The following is an 8,357-nucleotide window of genomic DNA, read 5'->3' as shown; positions in this document are numbered from 1 at the left end:
GAATTGGTCGATATGGGATTGGGATTGAGACCTAGGCGGGTCTGACACCAAACAAAGCCCATTTACTACTACCATGCTACACGGTTCCTGTACCCAACTGGACTCCCATTGGAATCCTCTAGAGGCTGCCTTGGCCTTTCTACTACAATTGTTCACTGATTCCCAGTGGAGTTTGGGAAATCATTGACACATGATTCTGAGGGTAAGAAAGCTGGAGGCAGGGGAATCAGATGGCAAAGGACACTTCTAGTCAGAGACTTGCCCTGCAGAATCGCTTCAACTTAGTTCTATATTTGGAAGGCAGTCATAGGGTACTGAAACTTCCTGCTTCCTCCCCTGGGTCTCCTCATCTCTCCTTTGTGTCCTGCCCCGTCACCTGGGGCCCTCAGGCAGAGCCACAGAGTCCAGCTAAAGAGACTTTTTATGCCTTTGTGGCTCTGAGCTGCATCTCTGAGTCCTGGATTGTGGGTGGGACTCGGGCAGACAGACCAGCCAAGCAGTGGAAGCTTGGAGCAGGTCTACAACAGCATGTGGCCCAGTTCGGCTGGAATATAGGATGCTCAAGAAGACTGGAGAATCAGGCTGGCCTGGAGGCTGGGGCCAGATCATGGAAGGCCTTAATGGCCAGGCCAGGAGAAGAGCCTCCATTCTCTTGGCTGGTGTTTGCCAAAGCGTGTCTTGCAGACCACTCATGTTTGGAGATAGTGATAGCAGTGACAGGAGGGGGTCTTTTGTGAGAAGGTGAAGGTTCCTTGTTAAATAAGTTGAGGTTCAGTGAAAGTGAACAGATTCCTTTTGTGCAGGGTTTCTCCGACCTGGCATGAGTGCCAGAGGGCAAGCCAATGGGTCACGGTGAGTGCCATCCTCATGGCGAAGATGGATGGAACCCCGCTAGAGGTAGACTGGCCTGGGGGTGGCCAGTCAATCCTGTGGATTCAGCTCTTTATGGCCTCCTCTCTCCACTCTCTGCCACCCTGCTACCTCCACTTCAACTAACACCCTCCTACCCTCTAAGTGGTCTCCCTGCACCTACCTGCCCCCATACCATCTCCCCTCTCCCAGACTCACCTTCCCTGCCCGCACCACAGCCATCCTCTGCGACCATCCCATTACCCTATGCCTCTTCACACAAAAGCGCTTCTCTAGCTATTTTATAAGCTATGGTAATGGCTAAATACTCCAGGTAATTAGTTATGTGAAAGACCACTACTCACTAGCAAATATGCTAAAAATTTATCTGGAGTCTCATGGAGGGTTTGTCCTAAGCCATCCTTGAAAAAAAATGGACTTTTTATTTTTATTTATTTATGTATTTATTTTGAGATGGAGTTTCACTCTTGCTGCCCAGGCTAGAGTGCAATGGCACGATCTTGGCTCACCACAACCTCCACCTCCCAGGTTCAAGCGATTCTCCTGCCTCAGCCTCCTGAGTAGCTGGGATTACAGGCATGTGCCACCAGGCCTGGCTAATTTTGTATTTTTAGTACAGATGGGGTTTCTCCATGTTGGTCAGGTTAGTCTCGAACTCCCGAACTCTGGTGATCCGCCCCCCTTGCCCTCCCAAAGTGCTGGGATTACAGGCGTGAGACACCACACCCAGCCTTAACTTTTTAAAAATATCGTTTGCTTTTTTTTTTTCTTGTAGAACTAGACAGAGCTTTACCGCACTGTTAGTTTCCTTGGTAACCACATCTAGTTCCTGACCCCTAGACCTCCTGTCCTCAGTCCCTAACTGCAGAGCGTCTGAGGCGCTGCCACACTCCCTGGCTCCAGGAAGATGCCCTGCCGTGGTTCTCACCCCAGCCCCTGCGCTATCTCAGTGCTCCACTCCAGAGCCCATCACCAGGTCCCGGACTGGGTGTCCTCAGCCCCTAAATTCACATCATGGTCTTTTCAAATCCAGTTGGGGGCAGGAAGGGTATTCACAAGATAAAACGTATTCCCAGAGACAGAAAGGCGGGCTGGTTAGGAGTGTGGACTTTGAAGCCAGAAGGCTTGGTTTGAAATCCAGGCTTTGTCACTTAGTAGCCGTTTGACCTTGGGCAAGTGACTTAGCCTCTTTGAGTCTGTTTTATCATCCTTAAAAGAGAAATAAAAATAGAACCTTTCTGAAAGAGTTTTCAAGAGAATACATATGTGTAAAAGTGCTTTAAGCAGCACCTGGCACTTGGGGAGCGTTTCTGGTCCATATTATTGTTGTGGCCATCCATCTGTCCGCTCGTCTTCAGATGTTTTGGCTTAGTCAGCAGTTAGTCTGGGATTTTGTGAGTGAGGAATTCGTGAGTGCCACAAGCGAGAGCATGTTTTTAATTTGGTGTCTCCTCAAGCTTTTTTTTTTCTTTTTTTTTTTTTTTTTTTGAGACAGTCTGGTTCTGTCGTCCAGGCTGGAGTGCAGTGGTGCGATCTCAGTACACTGCAACCTCCACCTCCCGTTTCAAGCGATTCTCCTGCCTCAGCCTCCTCAGTAGCTGGGATTACAGGCGCCCATCATCATGCCTGGCTAATTTTTTGTATTTTTAGTAGAGACAGGGTTTCACCGTGTTGGTCAAGCTTGTCTCAAACTCCTGACCTCAAATGAGCTACCCGCCTCGGCCTCCCAAAGTACTGGGAGCACCCAGGCATGAGCCACTACACCCAGCCCTAGACTGACTCTTAATCCAGAAGACAGAGAGGCGAAATAACCTGTCCGAGGTCACATAGCTAGTAAATGGCAAAGCCAGGACCAGGAACCCAATCCAGACAGCCTGTTCCAGGGTCCGTGTGCTTACCCACTCTGCTGCCTTGCCTTGCATGGGACTAGCCAGGCTCTGGCCAGACTGCCACTGATGCCTATGCCTGTACAGATGGCTGGCTGCCTAGTTGGAGAAATACTGGCTCCACTCTAAGAGGAGGCAGGGCCTGGGAGGGCAGCTTCAAGCAGTATTGGGTGTCTCAGAAGGTACGGACCCAGGGAGGAACGTTATTTGGCAGCTTTGCTCAGCGGAGTGTCTTTGGGTTGGGCACAACGGTTTCCAGGGTGTGACTTTCCCTGTTCCTGGAAGCCCAGCAGCAGCCAAGAGCCCCAGGCCATGCCCAGTCCAGACTACCTGCTCCTCAGGAAGGGGCCTTAGCCAGCTGTGCAGGCCCTCTTCAGTTTGGGAAAAAGGACCTCAGGCGCTCAGCTAGTGACACCTTCTGAATAACACAACCCCAAATCCCTTCTATTCAGCCAGTCTGAGCCAAGGATGGGGTCACCCTGGGAGCCTCTGGTGTGGCCTGTATTCCTTGAGGGGCCCTGAGTGGCTTGGAGAAGAAGCCCTTGGGCTGCTGATGCCTTGCAGCTGGAGGGCAGGCAGGCTTCCCTCCCTGGTTCAAAAGGCTGCAGGAGAAGTCGGGAGGAACTTGGCTGAGAGGTTGGAGGTAGCCAGACAGTGAGAAAAGGGAAGAAGCCCAGGACTCTAGAAGCAGAAAGTGAGGCCACAAGCAGGAAAGGTGGGGACAAACTGAGTGAGGGAGAGGTGCTTTCCTGGGACTGGGATGAGGCCAGAGGCCACTGCCAGAAAAGATGTGTTCCCAGGCAGGCTTGACCCCACCTTCTTCTCACACGGCCTCTAAGCTGATTCAGGGAATAGCATCCGATATCAAACCCATCCTGCCTAAGATTCTTTTGATATTTTTTTTTTTTTTTTGAGACGGAGTCTTACTCTGTCACCCAGGCTGGAGTGCAATGGCGCAGTCTCAGCTCACTGCAAGCTCCGCCTCCCGGGTTCAGACGATTTTCCTGCCTCAGCCTCCCGAGTAGCTGGGACTACATGCGCGTGCCACCATGCCCGGCTAATTTTTGTATTTTTAGTAGAGACGGGCTTTCACTATGTTGGCCAAGCTGGTCTCAAACTCCTGACCTCGTGATCCGCCCACCTCGGCCTCCCAAAATGCTGGATTACAGGCGTGAGCCACCGCGTCCGACCTAACTTTTATTTTGATATAACATAAAACTTACTAGGTTGGTGCAAAAGTAATTGTGGTTTTTCCAATTAAATGCGGCTTTTGCAATGCTTTTAATTGCAAAAACTGCAATTACTTTTTTTGCACCAACCTAATACAAACAAGTTGTAAGAATAGTACAAGGATCTCCTTTATGGACTTCCTCTGTATTACCAGTTATTAGCATGCCGCCCCATTTGCTTTATCTTTTGTGCCTTCTCTCTTGCTCTGCATATTTGGTTTCCAAGTCACACAAAAGTAAATTGCAGACATCATGACCCTTAACTTCTAAATATCTCGATGTGTATTTCCTACAAACAAAGACATTCTCTTACATTATCCAAATTAGCTAAATAGCAGGAATACAAGGTTTTTGTCTAATCTCCAGGCCATATTCAAATTTTACCAACTGTCCCAATCTTTTAGCTTAATTTTATTCTTTTATTATTATCATTATTTTGAGACAGGGTCTTGCTCTGTCACCCAGACTGGAGTGCAGTTGTGCGATCTTGGCTCACTGCAGCCCCAACTTCCCAGGCTCAGGTGATCCTCCCACCTCAGTCTCCCGAGTAGCTGGGACCACAGGTGTGCACCACCACGCCCAGCTAATCTTTGTATTTTTTTTTGTAGAGACGGGGTTTCACTGTGTTGCCCAGACTGGTCTCAAACTCCTGGGCTCAAGCCATCCGCCCACCTTGGCATCCCAAAATGTTGGGATTACAGGCGTGAGCCACAATGCCTGGCTTATTCTCCTTGTTTTTTGTGTTTTGGTTTTTTTTGAGACAGAGTCTTGCTCTGTCACCCAGGCTGGAGTGCAGTGGCACGATCTCAGCTCACTGCAACCTCCACCTCCCAGGTCAAAGTGATTCTCTTGCCTCAGCCTCCCGAGTAGCTGGGATCACAGGCACCTGCCACCACGCCTGGCTAATTTTTGTATTTTTAGTACAGACAGGGTTTCACCATATTGACCAGGCTGGTCTTGAACTTCTGACCTTGTGATCCGCCCGCCTCGGCCTCCCAAAGTGCTGGGATTACAAGCGTGAGCCACCGCGCCCGGCCTCCTTTTTGATGACTGTTTAATCACACAGCTAATACATGAATGCAGTCTCTGAATAAAACAATACAGACAAGGCCAAAGTATTCCTCTTTGAACAGCACTCTCGCTCCCAGCCCCTCTCACCTTACACAGCGTCCCTGTAGAGTGTAATGGGGGAGGGTGAGGAGCCTGTGCCACTAACTAGCTGTGTGACTTTGAGCAAGTTCCTTGAACTTTCTGTGTTTCTGTCATCTGTAAAATGAGGATGATGATGATAGTAACGGCCACATAGTTACTACATAGTTGTAGGTATTAAATGAATTCATCCCAATAAAACCCTGAGAACAATGCCTAGCACGTAGGTAATCAATAAATGTCCATCAGGTGAGGTGGCTCACGCCTATAATCCCAGCACTTTGGGAGGCTGAGGCGGGCAGATGGCTTGAGTACAGGAGTTGGAGACCAACCTGGGCAAGACCCCTGTCTCTACAAAGAGTTTAAAAATCATAATAATAGTAAGTTGGGCGTGGTGGCACATGCCGATAGTCCCAGCTACTCAGGAGGCTGAGGCAGGAGGATCGCTTGAGCCAAGGGAGTCGAAGCTCCAGTGAACTCTGATCGCATTCCCCACTAGGCAACAGAGTGCGACCTCGTCTCTAAAAAACAAACAAAAAAAAACAAGCAAAAAAAAAAAAAAAAAAGCCCCAAAACAAATAAATGTCCTCAGTTCTTATGACCCTGTTTGACCTCACCCTGTGGGGAAACCCAAGGAAATGCAAGAAGCAAACTTTATCAACACTCCCCTCTATGGCTCCAGCCCAGCCAAGTGGGTGTCCACCCTCACCACACAAGATGCCTGATTAGGGCTGTGTGATGAGGAAGGTGTGGCTCCTGATGAGTCCTTGAGCAGCAGGATGTTTAGAGGGCTGGCAGTGTGACACAGCCCTCCTGGCTGACTAGGCTTGGACAGATCACTTCACCTCTCTGAACCTCCATTCTGCAAAATGGGCGCAGTAGCCTCTCCCTCACTGGGTGGCTAAACGGTTTAAAGGAGATCACGTGTATGAAAGTAAAGCCTTGCAGAATGGGAGTCGTTTTATTTAATAGTTCCAGGGAACTGCCAGAGACAGGATGACAGGAAGGTCATTGTACTTGGTGGTGGGGCTTGGGTCTTGAACTGCTTTCCAGCCCCCTCTACCCTCCTGCCATCACAAGAACGTTCCGTTCTAACCAGTCTGACCGCCCCTGGTGTGAGGAGCTCTTCCTTACTTCCTTGTCTTGACACCTGGTGTTCCCCCAGCCTGAGAACAGCCTCGTCTCCCTTTGCCACGTGACAAACAGCAGCAATGTCCTCCAACACCCAGCTCAAACTTCATCTCCCCTGTGAGGTCTTCTCCATTCCCCAAAAAAGCAGTGTCCCCACAGGTCTGGGAACTCACCCTCACGGGCTGGGGCTGTCTGTCCCACCTCCTGGGCTCCCAAGGCCCCAGCCCACGGCCCCCAGCACTTAAAATGGACTTGCCTCCCAGGAGGGCTCAGAGCTGCAGGACATGGGCAGAGGAAGAGGCAGTCCCCAGGCCCCAGGTCTCCCTGTGACTTCAGCTCTCTTTCAAGGGAAATTCAGGGCCAGGAGAAGGAAGCCCAGGGTCCCGGCACTGTCTGGAGCAGATACACATCCGTGCCCAGGGCTTGGACTCTTTTGATTTCATGTAAGAGAGTCTCAGCCCCAGCCTGGGCCACACGGGAACCTCAGGCCTGACTGAGCCTACTCCCCTAACAGCCTGGGGCTGGTGGCCGAGTCCAGTAGCTTTTGGAGTAGTGCTCCAAGAGGCATTCGGAGGAGCTGCGAGAGAGGTTGTGAAGCAGCCGACTCTGACAGAGAGGAGGAGGAAATGGCCCTTTTCCCGGGCTGGCCGGCCTGGCAGACAGCAGTAGGGGCCCTCCTTCCTGTGAGGCACTGGGCCCAGGCCTCAACCTTTGAGCCTCCCATCTCCTCAAACCACAGCCCAGAGGTGTGAAAAAAAGAAAAAAACAGGGGGAGGGGTGGCAGAGAAGAGCCAGGTGCACATTTCACACCTTGACCACAGGTGGGGCCCGGAGCAGCTTCACTCTGACTAACTTCCTCCTCAGGCTTCCCCGCCAGCTGCTCTGGAGGGCAGAGGCAGGAGGCTCACTGGCCAGAACTCTGACTGCAGGCACTTGGCCAGGCAGCTGTCCCCTAAGCTGGGCCTGATTCTGTCCTGGTCTGGGAGCTGTTTGGGACCAGAAAGAACCAAATTAGACAGCTGGTCAAGGGTTTGGCTCGGCCCCGTAACACAGGAACCTTCTAAGACAGCTGTGCACGACGGCAGAAGCCCACCACAGACTTGCAATTGGGAGGTTAGGAGGGGTCGGTTTGGAAAGTTCCTAGAGCAGGAGGAGACTGCTGCTCACTAGGCACCTACCCTGCCCCAGACACTTTCTACACGTATCATTTGCAGTCTCCAGAGCAACCCTATCTAATGTATACTATCCTTAGACCCATTTTTCAAACGAGGAAACCAAGGTACAGAGATTAAATAATTTGCCTGAGATTACACAGCTGGGCAGCCAGAGGATTCACCTGTGACTGGCAAACTCACCGTCCCCCTCCACCCCCACTTAAGGCAGGGGGTGGCCTCTCTGGAAAACCAGCCCTCCGGCCAAGTCCACACCTGTACGCCCCACAAGTGCCACCCTCTATCACTGGCTCCCTTGATATGAAAGGCTCCTGGTTGCTCCAGGTTTGTAGCCAACATCTCTCTCACTCAACATTCTCGATTGCACTCCTACTAAGTTATGGGCCCTGTGCTAGAAGCCTACAGCCTTGGTTATTCCAGTTCATCTTTTTAACAACCCTGCTGAGGAAACTGGCTCGACTCAGCTATGTAATTTGTCCAAAGTCACACAGCTCGAACAGGATGGAGTCAGGGCTGGAACTCGGACAAGTTTAGCATTCTTCCCACAACATCATGGCCTCACGGGGGGGAACAGCTCAGCCCCATAGCCCAGCTTGGGCTATCAGGACACGGCCCTGATATCAGTGTGTCTGAGCTCAGAAAGGAAAGCTCTCTGCTCCTTTCCAAAGCTCTTGCCCTGCCTTTCTCTCATGTGTCCTTCCCAGCAACCTGGGAAGGACATGATACAAACAAGTGAGGAGACTGGAAGGACACCAGGGAGGACACCAGGGTCACCTTTTTTTCTTTTTTTTTCTTTCTTGTCTTTTTTTTTTTTTTTTTTTTGAGATGGAGTCTCACTCTGTCACCCAGGCTGGAGTACAGTAGCATGATCTCAGCTCACTGCAACCTCCACCTCCTGAGTTCAAGTGATTCTCCTGCCT

The sequence above is a fragment of the Symphalangus syndactylus genome, chromosome X (assembly GCF_028878055.3).
Source record: "Symphalangus syndactylus isolate Jambi chromosome X, NHGRI_mSymSyn1-v2.1_pri, whole genome shotgun sequence".
Taxonomy (NCBI): domain Eukaryota; kingdom Metazoa; phylum Chordata; class Mammalia; order Primates; family Hylobatidae; genus Symphalangus; species Symphalangus syndactylus.
The sequence above is the reverse complement of the archived record's forward strand: the minus strand, read 5'-3'. Positions refer to the sequence as shown.